General features: G+C 44.2%; 1 protein-coding gene across 4 annotated transcripts in view; it reads right to left on the bottom strand.

The window, feature by feature from the left end:
- The window catches only part of spidr (scaffold protein involved in DNA repair), a 261,397-nt gene that overhangs the window by 123,771 nt on the left and 122,134 nt on the right, over positions 1-15,492 (bottom strand). The gene's annotated exons all lie outside the window — the stretch shown is intronic.

Below are 15,492 nucleotides of genomic sequence, written 5' to 3'. Positions count from 1 at the left end.
AACCAAACTCATAGATTCATACAAAACATACAAGAAGTCAGAATCTTCTGACACAACCTCGGAATACATCCGGTCCCACTGCCAGGGCAGCCACTCCAGAGGGGCAAATATAGTAGTACACAGGTGTGAGGGAGTAACTCTGGGAGTCCTCCGCATTGACTTCTAACCACGTACTGCCAATTTCTTCTGTTTGTGGTCTGCCAATGAGGAAGTCATGGAACCAATTAACTAAAGTTGAGCAGAGACCCATTTCTCTGAAGATAGACACAAAAAGCTGGAGTAACTCAGTCGATCAGACAGCATCTCTGGAGAAAATGAATAGGTGACGTTTCAGGTGAGACCCTTCTTCAGACGTTTCCATTTCTCCGAGTTTGATGATAAGTTTTGAGGGGAAGATGGTGATGAAAGCAAGCTGTAGTCTATGATGTATGCGCTTTTATTGTCCAAGTGGTCTAGTGAAGAGTGGACAACCATCTAGTTCGTATCACCTCTTGAGTGGGACCAGACCCTTACTCCGCAGGAGTTGATATGCCTCATAACCAGCCTCTCACAGTACTTCATCACCATAGGCATTAGTGCCACCAGTAAGTAGTCATTGGGGTATGTCACTTCAGTCTTCGGGCAGAAGAATTATGGATGCCTTTTTAAAGCAGGTAGGATCTTCGGCCCTGCTACTATAGTTACAATGTTAGCACATACCAGGTTTATGAAAAACTAGACTAAGTGGGTCCCAGTTGGGTCCCGTTGGGTCCCTGTCACACTGCAGGCCTGGTCACCCCAATGCAACCCATTCCACAACGCAGTATTCCACCACTCACCCATTCCCCCAACGTAACCCGTTCCCCCAATGCAATATTCCACTACTCACCCATAGCCCAAAACTGTGCAGGCGCGGCTGACGGGTTCCCATTGTGACTCCCCTGATCCCCCCTCCTCCCCTCACCTCCCTCCCACTCCGCCCCTTGCCTTTCCGCCCCCACCACGCACTCACTGCATCCCCCTCAACCCCCCATCCCCCCCCATCCACTCTTAGTGGCTCTCCAGCGGCGCAGCCATTCCCGCCTTTGGGTTCCCATTGTGACGTAGAACACGCAGGTACTACTGCGCAGGTGCAGCTGACGGGCAAGGCAAGTGGAAAAGGGATTTATTAAAGCTTAAAATGTGAATAACTCTTAAAATATAACAACAATTTAAACATTCAAGATGAGATTTAGTCAGTCCATTCTTTCTTGTTGCGTCTCTTGTTGCGTTCTGCAGCCGGGGAAGAGGGACGACTTCAGACAGGGGCTGTTGGGGGACAGTTGAGGGAGCGCCTGCAGCCGCGGGAGGGGGGTGTGGTGGTGTGTGACGGGGGTGTATACGGCGGGGGGGGGGGGGGGGGGGGATGGGAGGGGGTGTGGGGCGGGGAGGGGTGTGGGGGCATGGGGGTGTGGGAGGAGAGGGGTGTGTGGGCAGGGGGGTGTTCGGTGTGTGGGCGGGGGGGCTGGGGGGGGGTGGGCGGGGGTAGGGTGGGGTGTGGGTGGGGGGGGGGTGTAGGCGGGGGAGGGTGTGTGGGTGGGGGGTTGGGGGCAGAGGGCAGTGTATAGCCAGGGGGGAGGGGGGGGTGAGGGAGGGGGGTGTGTGGGCGGGGAGGGTTGTGTGGGGAGGGGGGTGTGTGGGCGGGGGGGAGAGAGCTCGGGGAAAAGACGGGGGATGTGGGGGAGAGGTGGGTATCAAGGGGGAGGAGGGCCGGATCCAGCGAGGGGGACTAGAGGGGAAGGGGCTGGAGCTGATGGTGCGATGAGGACTCACAGCGGGCGTTGGTCGCTGGACGTTCTCCTTCGCCGGGATCAGATTCTCCACTTTCCGTTTGGTGACATTTCCCGTGCCAGGCTGGGCCACTTCCGGTCCCTCCGAAAATTGTATCTGGTTGGAAACCTCTGCCGACCATCCTCAGCCCCAGTAAAGACGCGATGGAAACCTCCGCGCGGCCATCCAGAGCCTCCCTCAGCTCCAGTAGAGACGCGATGGCGCAGGAAGGCGCGGACCATCCCGCGGAGTGATAGGAGAAAAGACCAATCCACACGGCGCCGACTAGCAGGAGAGGAGATCAATCTGCGCACGTGCGGTTTTTAAGATTTTTAAACCTCGCTAACTATTACATTAGATCACCGATCGGAACGAAACTTGCTACACTCGCGGCAGAGGAGAACAGTGAGTAAGCTGGTGAAAAATCGTAGCGCTATCGTGTACTGTTTTTGCGCAAATAGAAAGACCCCACAAACCGGAAGATAACAAGATCAGAGCTTTAGTTATGTATAGATTGCCCATGTTAAAGCAAAGCAGAATAAACCTACTTTGGATAATTTTTGCTCAATCGTTCAGCATCAGCAGTGATGAAAGGCGGGTTAACTGTACTATTTTCAGCACTTATTCTCCAATATTAATTACCGATGCCCTGTTTGAGTTTTCATCAATCAGTTCTAAAGGTCAACACAGCTTGGTCCAAACATGAATTAAAGATGTGAATTCCTGAGGTGAGAATGATTGCCTTTGACTCCAGACTGCATTTAATCAAATGTTGTGGTGGAACTGGTGACTGGGCACCAAGGAGAAAATACTTCAGTGGTTGGAGTCATGTGTCGAACAAAGAGGATGACCATGATTGTCGATGGTTAATCATCAAATGCAAAAGTTATTGAAGATAGTGTCATTGATCTAGGATTAAGTGTCAAGGACTAATGCCCATTCTTCTATCAGAAGATCACAAATGGTGATGTTCACTGATGATTGGATTATGTTCAATTCTTTTTCCCAATTGTTCAATAAACACAGCTGTCTAGGTCTGCTTTCAACAAGGCCTGGACAACATTCATGCATGGCTGATAAATGGCAACTAACAATTGTACCACAAAAGAGCCAGGCAATGGCCATCTACAACAACAGAGAACTGTGGCATTTCATGGCATTTATATTGCTCAATCTGCCATCGTTACAAGACCGGCTCACTGACTGCTTCGGATTTATCTCCCAACAACCAAAATTCTTCTACCATTTCAATGGCACAATTCAGAAGAAGGATGGAACTCTTGCCTGGATAAATGAATGTCCAATCAAGGCATTCAGCACCATCCAGGAATAGGCAGCCTACTTGAATGATATTGCACACACCACCCCATATACTCATATCTCCCCACTGCTGGTGCGTTATGGGTGCAGCCCGCATCATTTATAAACTGAACCGCATTTACTTATCTAGACTTTCCAAGCAACGCCTTTCAAACCTGTAACTTTTACCAACTAGTTGCAAGGGAACACAATCCTTTGCTGCCTGCCTGCAATTTAGACATGATTATATCTTCGAAGGACATTGCAGTTCCTTCATCATCACTGGGTCTATATCCTGGAATTCCCACCCAACAGTCCAGTGGGTGTACCTTCACCAAAGGGAGCAATATGGTCCAAGAGGCACCATCAACTCAAAGGCAATTAGAAGGGGGAATAAATGTTGACCTTGTCAGTAATGTCCATATCTCAAGGCTTTTATACTTTGAATGAATTTAGTGAACCTCATTTATGGCCATTCCACAGCCAAGATCTCACTGAAAGTAATTTGTCAAAAACCACAATGTTACATTCTCAGAATTGATTATGAGCACCCAGAAAGGACAGTGATCATGGCACTCCACATAGATACTAGTCTACTTTGTGTTTTATCTTTCTGGAATATGAAAAATCATACCATGAAGTGGTGTCATGCACCAACTTTACCATAGGTTCCAGATGTGCCATATCACTTAAATGTTCTTGCAGAGGTAAGGACCATTAGAAGTTGAAAGAATTGCAATTACTATATATAAATTAATAACTATTATAGTTACATCTGTTATTAGTTAAATGTATTTGCTTCATGAATGACTTAATAATTCATGCAAAAAATGTTAAAAATGCTCAGTTAAACCAAAGACTGAGATCAGTACAAGGAAATAAAATCCTCCTTGGGATGTTTTTAAAAAGGATTCCACCCACGCAACCCATTTTTACTGGAAGTGCAAGCTTCACAAAACAGTCTTATTGACGACTTGATGAATTCTGTTGGCTGTGGTACAATAGAGCTTGCTACAAAGAACAGTGAACGATATTAACTTTTAACCCATATATGCAACAAAAACAGAATACTGTTGATAAATGTGATCTTAACAACACGGGGAAGTTTAAAATAGTTAGCAACATATACTTACTGCTAAAAATGATAATTGTGGCAGTTCAGCCAATTTAACATATAACAGTAAGTAGGATTCCCGCTCCACCCCCTTTACTTTTTCCTGTAAACCTCCTGACCATTGCCAGGAATTGGAATGCAAACATTCCCTGGAGTAACAACTGACGTCAGCAGTACATTCCAAAATTGGCAATCACTCGCATCTGGAAATTCCAGTCTGCAGCACTTGTACACTGCAGTCAAAGTGCCCCTGCCTACTGCCAGACTAAATCCAATAGTGATCCTTTCACCATCAAGGCACCAATTTTCACCAATATCTGCGTTTACAATGTAGTGTAATTTACCACCCCAAAACTATTTATTTGTGCCATTGGAATGATATTTTAAAATCTCTGATTAATGGTTACAACTTTATTTAACTGTTCAAATTAACTGGGTTAAATTGTTTAATTATCTTTGAAATTCGCATCATTTCTGCTGGACATGATGTCGGTTTGCTGAGGTAAAGGTCTACGGGTACCAGGTGACTTGCATAAATATGTGAAATTAATCCCCCAAAAAAGAGCTCAAATTGCAAGTCTCATGGGCTATTCATACAGACAAACAGGACTAAAACAGGCCTTTTGGCCCAATCATCCATGCCGTTTAAGATGCTCTGTCCAAGCTCCTTCCATCAGCTCTTGTTTAGCCCATATTCCTTGAAATCTTTCCTATCCATGTATCTGTCAAAATATCTTTTAAATGTTGTCATTATACCTGTTTCAACTACTTTCACTAGTAGCTCTTTATACCCAGCACCCTCTGTGTGAAAAAGTTTCTCCTCAAGTTACCAATTAAATCATTTCACTCTCATCTATGTCCTCTTGTTTATGATTCCTTTAACCTGGGTAAAACACTCTGTGTATTCACCCTATCTATTTCCATCATGATTTTATACACTAAAACTGAACATAGTGCTCCAAGTGTGGCCTCACCAATGTCTTGCACAACTATTATAGAGTATTACAACTAATGACTCATGAAAGTCAATGTGTCAAAAGCCTTCTATGCCCCTGTTCCATAATACTCCCCAGGCCCCTACCATTAGCTGTGAAGGTCCTGCCCTGGATTGACTTCACAAAATGCAACACCTTGCATTTATCTGCATTAAATTCAATTTCCCATTCCTCGGCCCACTTGCTCAGCTGATCCTGATCCTGCAGTAATTCTTGATAACCATTTTTACTGTCTATGATACCAATTATTTCAGTGCCATCAACAAACTTACTAATCATGCACTGTACATTTCCATCCAAATTGTTGATATGAACCGCAAATAGCAATGGGTACAGTTCCAATCCTTGAGGAACACCATGTGTCACAAACTTACAATTAAAAAAACCCATCACCCTCTGCTTCCTTCCATGAAGCCAATTCTGTATCCAGTCTCTGTGGATCCCATGTGATCTAACTTTCCAAAGTACCCCAATATGAGGAACCTTATCAAAGACTTTGCTGATATCCTAATAGACTGTCTGTGGCCCTGCCCTCATCAAACTTCATGGTTACTACTTCAAAAAACTAAATCAAGTTTGTGAGACATAATCACTCATGTACAAAATCATGCTGACTATCCCTAATCAACCCGTCTCCCATATCCATCTATATCCTATCCATCTAAATCCTCTCTAGTAACTTTCCAACCACAGTTTTTCAGTCTTGCGTTTCTAGTTCCCAGTTTTTCTTTGCATCACTTCTTAAATAGAAACAACATTAGCCACACTTCAATCGTCTCGCACCTGTCTAACGATGATTCATATATTACAGTTAGGACTCCTGCAATTTCTTCTCTAGCTTCCCACACTGTTTTTGGATATGCTTTAATATGCCCAGGAGATTTATCTACCTTCATATGTCGTAGGGTGTCCAATTCGTTTTGAATGTAATAAAGATTGTCTTCAAGACATCTCCATTAACGGTCCCATGTTCCCGGTTCATCATGATATTTTACGCATTAAAAACAGAGGAGAAATATAAGTTTTGGATGTGATTCTGAGATAAAGGATCTAACTGGGAAAGGCACGGACCATTACTCAGCATGGCTATGTGCATGCAAAATTGGGAAGTTTTTCTTAAAGAGCTAACCACGAGGTTTGGCGATGGCAGGGCGGTAGACAGTCCTTTGACAAAGACAAAGACTTGCTTGATAGGAAAGCATTGAAAGTTATAGTTAGCATAAAATTGGCTTGGTGGTTGAAGACAGAGGGTGACAATGGAGTGCTGTTTTTCAGATCGTGCCTGGGTCTGTTCAATGCTGGGTCCATTGTTGTTTGTCAACAATATTAAGGGTTGGGATGAGAATGCAGCTGGCATGGTTAATAAGTTTGCAAATAACTCCAAAATTGATTGCATAGCTGACAATGACAAAGGTTATCTAATGTTACAACAGAACCAAGATCTATTGAGAAAGTGAACCAAGGAATGGCAGATGGAAATTAATTTGGACAAGTGCAAAGTGTTCCAGTTTGGTAAGTACACTATGGTAGGACTTGCACAGTAAATGCAGGGCCCTATGAAGTGTTGTAATACAGAGGTGCAAGTACATAGTTCTCTGAAAGTAGAGACACAGTAGACAGAAAAATATCTGAAAAATATCTCTGCAGTTTGCATATAGGGCCAATAGATCTGTGGATGACGCAGTCAACCTGGACCTGCACTTCATCCTCCAGCAACTAGACCGTCAGGGGACCTATGCGAGGATATTATTTGTTGATTTTAGCTCTGCATTCAACACCATTGTGCCAGAGCCACTACACTACAAATTGTCTGAACTGACTGTGCCTGAACCCCTCTGTCAGTGGATCACCAGCTTCCTGACAGACAAGAAGCAGCATGTGACGGCTGGGAAAGCACATCTCAGACTCGCAAACCCTCAACATAGGAGCACCGCAAGGCTGCCTACTCTCCCCTCTCCACTACTCTCTCTACACCAATGACTGCACCTCCATTGACTCCTCTGTCAAGCTTCTCAAGTTTGCGGACGACACAACCCTGATTGAACTGATCCAGAATGGGGAGGAATCTGCCTACAGACAGGAAGTGACACAGCTGGCGTCCTGGTGCCATTGCAACAACCTGGAGCTCAATGCTTAAGACAGTGGAATTAATTGTACACTTTAGGAGAGCTCCCCCTCCCCTCCCCCCACTCACCATCAACAACACCACAGCACATCTGTTTAGTCTTTTAAGTTACTGGGAACCATCATCTCCAGGGACCTTAAATGGGGGGCCACCATCGACTCCACAGTCAAAAAGGCACAACAAAGGATGTACATTTTGCGGCAGCTGTGGAAGCACAATCTTCCACGGGCAATGATGGTCCAATTCTATACGGCCATCGTAGAGTCTGTCCTCATCTTCTCCAACATGGCCTGGTTTGGCTCAGCCACCAAGCACGACATCCGGAGGCAGCAGCAAATCGTCCGATCAACTGAGAAGGTTATTGGTCGCAATCTTCCCTCCATTGACGAGCTGTACACTGCAAGGGCCAGGAAGCGAGCGGGTAAGATCATCTCTGACCCCTCTCACCCTGGCCACAAACTCTCCGAATTACTTCGCTCTGGAAGGCCACTCCGGACTGTCAAAGCTGCCTCAGCCAGACATAAAATCAGCTTATTTTCCATGAGTAGTTGCTCTACTCAATAACCAAAAATCTGTAGCCTCCTTTTGCTCTGGTATTTTATTTAATTCACAGGTTTAATCAATAATGTTTTATTATTAATGTTTAATGTTTTATGTCATTCCTAACTGTCACTCTGTCATGTTGTCACTTGCAGGCGGAGCACCAAGGCAAATTCCTTGTATGTGAATACTTGGCCAATAAACTTATTCATTCATTCATTCAGGGTGGAAAGGAAGGCATTTAGCACGCTTGACTTTATTGTATAAGAGTTGAGATGTCATGCTACAACTGGAGAAGACATTGATGAAAGCCCACTCATAGTATTGTGTGTAGTTTTGGTCGCCTAGCAATCAGAATGATGTCAATAAACTGGATAGGGTGCTAGAGGAGGACACAATTACAATGTTTAAAAGACATTTGGACTACACGGATAGAATGGATTTCGAGGAACATGAACTAATGTATGGATAGCCTGGGATTCAGGTAGGCAACTTTGACAGCATGGACATGTTTCCGTGCTCTATTACTCTGTGATTTTGGGGATCCAAAACAAACCATATTCTATCTTCATTCAATTAAACACATGCATTCCCAGCTGCCACAGCAGAAAGCAAACATAATTCTCAGCAATTTCCCTTTTCTCATACTTGAAAGAACACAAGCAATTGAGGTCATCTAACTTGGCAGAGATCATAGGTCAAAATTGAAAAATATTTGCTACAACTTTGCAATATGTCTTAATCAGGTGAGCCATTATGAAAGATATACACAAAATATTGAGTATTGAGTGGGTCAGGCAGCATCTCAAGTGAAAATGGATAAGTGACGTTTCAGTTTGGGATCCATCTTCATTTTGATGAAGGGTCCCGACCTGCAACATCACCTATCCATTTTCTCTCCAGAGATGCTACCTGACCTGCTGAGTTACTCCAGCACTGTGTCTTTTTTTGGTTTAAACCATTTCCTTTTTATTACATTGGAGCCATGAGAAAGTCTGATAAAATTGTTTTTTTAAGCCAGACTTAATTCATGATGATACAAATAGTAAGAAAAAAGTTATGGCAAGAATTGCTCTGGAATATTGTAAATTTTAATAATCAAATTACAATCTGATGTTTCTCAGAAGCTTAGAAACATGTAGATGTTAATCTAACAATAAAGGATGCTCAGGAAAATTGTACGTACAATCAGTTTGCTACATCATGATTAAACCACTCTTATATTCTCAAACATTTTATGTTGGGGATGGATATTTAATTAAGATATTTAATTGAACTACCTTTGAAAGCCTGCTGTCAAGTTAGAAAGAAAATAGAACAAAGTTCATAACTGTTCACAACTGACTCACAAGATGAAGCGAAAGTTTGCAAATGCTGGGCATTTCTCTGAGTGCTCCAGTTTAAAGACATACAGGTTTGTAGGTTAATTAACTTCTGTAAGTTATAAATTGTCCCTCGTGTGTGGAATAATGCTACTGTATGGGGTGATCGCTGGTCGGCGCAAACTCAATGGGCGAAGGGCCTGTTTCCATGTTGTATCTCAAAAGTCTAAAGTAAAGTCTAAATAACAATGTACCACAATTGTTTCCCAAAAGCTCGATGTGCATGTTATTCGATACCAGCCTGGGCTGGCCTTAGGAGGTGCAGGGCCCAATTGGGAACAATTTTCATAGAAATATAAATATATAATTATAAACGAGTCATATTCAGCACGTGTCGTGAGTAATATGACAGTCGGCTTTTAAAAAATCTTAAACCGCGCATGTGCATTGTTCTCCTCTCCGTAAAAATAAAAAATAAACAATAAAAATAAAGTAACAATTCAATTTGCCCAAGGCTTCCAAATCTCCTTCTTTCTGAATTACTGAATGGATGGGGGGTGGAGGGTGACGGCAGGTGGAAAGATGGTGAGAAAAACGGGAGCACACAGGGACAAGTTGAATCAGTTGTCATCTTATTGAATGACTATACTAGTTCAAGGGACTAATTGGAGGGAGAGTTCCTTTTGCAGCGTGTGGGGAGTCTAGCCAGGGGTAAAGTTGCGGGGAGGGCAGGAGCACTGAGAAGGAGGGGGTCGGGGTTCATGCCAGTAACCCACTCACTCACCGCTGACACCGCGCTCCGGGCGCAGAGACACCGCATTGTGGCTGGGGAGGGAAGCAGCTCGCGTGGCTACGAGCGGCCGCCATCACCGGACAGCGGAACCGATTGCCATCTCAGCGCCTTCTGCCGGCCCGCTCACCTCTGGCAGTGCTCTCTGTCTGAACAGTGATGGGACCAGCTCAAGAGCAAAGATCATAGAGCAGGTGATGGATAACATCACAGCGGTTGGTGGAGCTTACTCCTGTGTCAGAGTGAACAAGTGATCAATTGAGGCTACTCGCCCTGACATATGGAGTAAGGTCCACCGCCGCTGTCCTGTTATCTATCACCCGCTGACGCGCTCTTGAGCTGGATGCTGGCATGATCCCCGACCCCCTCCTTCTCAACGATCCTGCCCTCCCCGCAACTTTACTCCTGGCCAGACTACCCACACGCTGTGAAAGGAACTCTCCACCCCCCCCCTCCCTCCCCCCTCCAGCAGCACTGTCCTTTTACAGCCGCTTCCCACTTTACAGCCGCTTCCCATCAGCTGCTAGCAATGAGGGATAGAGAGAGCTAGAGAGAGACGAGATCGGGAGCGGGAGAGAGGGAGAGAGCGAAAGATAGAGAGACACAACGTGGGTCGGTAGGTAAATTCACCCGGGGCGGCGACTGCGGGTGCTAGGAAGGCCTCGACCACGAGTGAACATCTGGGAAGAACGGAGGGGAGGCTGGCTGGACTATGGTGCCTTCCTCACCTTGGTGCCACTGTGTTATGTTGTGTCGTGGACTTTCAGTGTTTGTGCTTTTTTTTTAAATTCTATTTTATTTTTAATATGTTTTATTATTTATTATTATTTACTTATTTTTATTTTTATGATACTGCCTGTAAGGGAAATTCATTTCGTTGTCTCTAACTGAGACAATGACAATAAATTTGAATACAATCATTCATGATGGTGAGTTTTAAGAAATTCTCAATGTCATCAATGCATCGATCTTCACTCCTCAGTAAATGTAAATGTGTTTTGATCAAGTATTAATGACGCCGCGTGAATTGTATTCAAAGGAACGCAGCGTCATTAATACTTGTTCAAAACACAATTACATTTACTGAGGAATGAGTATCGATGCATTGATGACACATTATATAACTACTTGTTAACTACTGGCTGTTAACAGCGGTTGTTATCCATTTGTTATCCGGTTGTTATCCATGTTCGTTTTGTAAAAAAATCCGGATGGCGAATTTTTTTTAAAAAATCTTTATTTAACAAAGCTAATTTATATTTCCGTATGAAATACGGAAAATTAACACGGGGCCCCCTTTAGGCGCGGGGCCTAATTGGGTGAAATCGGTCCAATCGGCTTAAGGCCGGCCCTGATACCAGCCAAGGCAATGCAGAAACCATATCTTGTCCGAGTACTATCAGTTTAGTGAGGTCTGACATGACATGTTCACTGATCAAACTCACTGATGAAATTACATGAAGAACATTAGAACAGAGGAAGGTCATTTAGCCCTTTCAGCCTCTACCATCATTCAATGATATCAAGAGAATGAACCTTAAACCAAAGTATGTGGGAAGCAAAGGTTCTCGATTAAACTACTTCTGCTGCTCTGCTGATAATAAAGGTCCAAGACGAAACGCAAGAAAATGCGGAATACTTTCATTTCTAGGTTACCACCTCTCGGGGAAAGCGGAGATGAAATTTAGCAATCTGCATTTGGCCATCTGAAGAAAAGTATTTTCCAAGATCAAGTCCTCAAACTGGGTAGAAACGCTTTATGTCTTCCATTAGTAAGCATTTCAAAGCAATGGAGAAGTACCATCTACACTGTAATCATGAATCATTTCAAATCCACTGTAGGACAAATGAATCAACATCAGAATCCTCACCCAGGAAAACAATGCCAAATAGACACAAAAAGCTGGAGTAACTCAGCGGGACAGGCAGCATCTCTGGAGAGAAGGAATGGGTGACGTTTCGGGTCAAGACCCCTTTTTCCCAAGACCCGAAATTTCACCCATTCCTTCTCTCAGAGATGCTGCCCGTCCCGCTGAGTTACTCCATCTTTTTGTGTCTATCTTCGGTTTAAACCAACATCTGCAGTTCCTTCCTAAACAATGCCACCAATTTAGTTCAATGACATAAAAATCCTGAAACAAGAAATCCACTTTGCGCTCTTGTCACATAAAAGCTTATGAGAAGGATTGCTACAAAGAGGTTCTCAAACCTCCCTTGATAAAATGCAACATTCTCACCTACTTTTGAGAATCCCTCACCTGTGGGGTTTTAAACTGGAGGAACATGATGATGCTATCAAAAGATATTTGCCTAAAATCTATCTTCTAAATAAGATCTATTTGGATGCTACTACTGGTATACTACCAGATATACATTTTATCTCATTTCTGGTTATCCAGGCTGTAGGAGCAAAATGGAAAGGCCACGGGGAGCATGATTTACCATAAAGGAGATAACACTTGTGCAATGTGTACAATCTACCGTCTGAATCATTGGTGGGCTCACTCATCTAACTTGTCACAATGGAATGAATGGAATTTTTGAAGCTTATGTCTGGACAAGCTTAATGAGGAGATTTTTAGGCTCAAATTTAAATAATTTAAATTTAAGTTTGTCAAAGCAGCCAATATGAAGATTCCAATGAAGAATAAAATTAGCTTTAATTGATCCTCATTGTTCACATTACCAAGGAACTTTGTGCATACTGGGCATCAAAAACCTAAATCTGCACACTTTTAAATACAGTAGCATTCTTTAACACCAAACACTCCAGATAATTATGAATCTATGGATTCTAATTAAAATCGATGGGAATCTAATTAGAAACTGAACAATCCAGTAATTTGAACTATAATAAAACTTGATCATGCATGTGCTAACATATTGAATATGACTGTAAAGTAAATAAACAAACTAAAAAGTAGTAAAGGTTCAGGAAAACCTGATGCAAGAAAGTTAATATCAAATTTTTGAAAAAAGCTTTGCTTTGCTTTTTCCCTGTCTCTGCCCATTATTACATAGTATTTGTCCACAAAATATTATTACATAGTATTTTTATAACAGCTTTGCCTAATTGTAATGCAATATTAGATTACTATGACCATGCAACTAGCCAACTACATTAAAAAAAAAACAAGGAATTACAGATACACAAAAATGCTTGAGAAACTCAGGAGGAGCCCAAGGGCTGGGGGATGGGAGGAGACAGCCCGAGGGCTGAGGAAGGGGAGGAGACAGCAAGGGCTAACAAAATTGGGAGGATTCGATGTTCATGCCCGCAGGATGCAGACTCCCCAAGCAAAATATGAGGTGCTGTTCCTCCAATTTCCGGTGTTGCTCACTCTGGCAATGGAGGAGACCCAGGACAGAGAGGTCGGATTGGGAATGGGAGGGGGAGTTGAAGTGCTGAGCCACCGGGGAGGTCAGGTAGGTTCTTGCGGACCGAGCGGAGGTGTTCGGCGAAGCGATCGCCCAACCTCCGCTTAGTCTCACCGATGTAGATCAGCTGACATCTAGAGCAGCGGATGCAGTGATGAGGTTGGTGGAGATACAGGTGAACCTCTGTCGCACCTGGAACGACTGCTTGGGTCCTTGAATGGAGTCGAGGGGGGAGGTAAAGGGACAGGTGTTGCATTTCTTGCGGTTGCAACGAAAAGTGCCTGGGGAGGGGGTGGTACGGGAGGGAAGGGAAGAATTGACAAGGGAGTTGCGGAGGGAGCGGTCTTTGCGGAAGGCAGACATGGGGGGAGATGGGAAGATGTGGCGAGTGGTGGGGTCATGTTGGAGGTGGCGAAAATGACGGAGGATTATTTGTTGTATGTGACGGCTGGTGGGGTGAAAGGTGAGGACTAGGGGGACTCTGCCCTTCTTGCGAGTGCGGGGATGGGGAGAGAGAGCAGTGTTGCGGGGTATGGAAGAGACCCTGGTCGAGCCTCATCTATGGTGGAGGAGGGGAACCCCCGTTCCCTGAAGAATGAGGACATTTCAGATGCGCTGGTGTGGAACGCCTCATCCTGGGAGCAGATGCGGCGTAGGCGGAGGAATTGGGAGTAGGGGATGGAGTCCTTACAGGAAGCAGGGTGGGAAGAAGTGTAGTCCAGATAGCCATGGGAGTCAGTGGGTTTATAGTGGATGTCGGTCAGAGGTCTATCACCTGCGATGGAGGCTGTCTCCTCCCATCCCCCAGCCCCCGGGCTCCTCCTCCTCCTTTTTCCTTCCTTCTCCCCGCCACCCCCTATCAGTCTGAAGAAGGGTTTCGGCCCGAAACTTTACCTATTTCCTTCGCTCCATAGATGCTGCTGCACCCGCTGAGTTTCTCCAGCATTTTTGTGTACCTTCGATTTTCCAGCATCTGCAGTTCCTTCTTGAACAAGGAATTACAGATGTTGGTTTACACAAATGGACACAACGCACTCAAATAACTCAGCCTGTCAGGCTGAAGAACATGGATAGGGAAGGAGCATTCTTCCCTAGCCTACTTTTTTAAAGGATGTAATCATATCCTCCTTGTCAGCACTACAAAATTTGCAGCGCCTCCTGCTAACGTTTCCTTTCAATAATCACCCCTTTCAAGTCAGAGCTTCCTCCTGGTTGTGGTATACAACTTGGATAGAACTGTTGACTTATCTTCTTCAACAATCTGTCTACAGATTACCAGATAATAAAGGAAGAGACACGAGTATTACACTCGTATAACGGGATCCTCAACTTCCTCATCAGCAGACCACAATCAATACGAATTGGCAACAAGGCTTTCTCCTCAATAACCATCCGCACAGGGGCACCTTACGGCTGTATGCTCAGTCCCCTGCTTTTCTTACTGTATTTCAAGAGAGAGTTAGATTTAGCTCTTAGGGCAAAGAGAATCAAGGGAAATGGGGAAAAAGCCGGAACGGGGTACTGATACTGGATGATCAGCCATGATCATGAATGGTGGTGCTGGCCTACACCTGAACCTATTTTCTATGTTTCTATGCCCATGACAGGGTGGCCAGACACAGTTCCACAGCTTCAGACCAAGCCATGTCATGATGAGATTACTATTTAATTGCTGTGGACAACAAAGGTTCAAACCAGGTTCTTAGTATGACAGCACAAATGGACGTTTTTTAAAAGTACAGCATTATTTCATACACGAGTGTTCAGATGCTGGGCCCAAGAACATAATGGATCAAAAACAGCTTCTTCCCCGCTGTTATCAGATTACTGAACAGATCGCTCATAAACTCAGGGTGTAGTACTTGACTACCAACCTACCTCATCGAAATCATTGCACTTTCTTTATCTGCACTTTATTGGAGCTCTAGCACTACGACGCCACGGCACTACATGCTGTACTCTGGTTATTTGTCTCATTGCACTCACTGTATATGAATGATTGAACTCATTTATGGTATGATTTGATTGGATACCATGCAAACAAAGCCTTTCACTGCATCTCGGTGCAAATGACAATAATAAACCATTGCCAATTCCAAAAGTGTAGTGCTAAATCGGGTACCAATGAAATGCTTGCTTGA

This window comes from Amblyraja radiata, chromosome 4 (assembly GCF_010909765.2).
Source record: "Amblyraja radiata isolate CabotCenter1 chromosome 4, sAmbRad1.1.pri, whole genome shotgun sequence".
Taxonomy (NCBI): Eukaryota; Metazoa; Chordata; class Chondrichthyes; order Rajiformes; family Rajidae; genus Amblyraja; species Amblyraja radiata.
The sequence above is the reverse complement of the archived record's forward strand: the minus strand, read 5'-3'. Positions and strand labels throughout refer to the sequence as shown.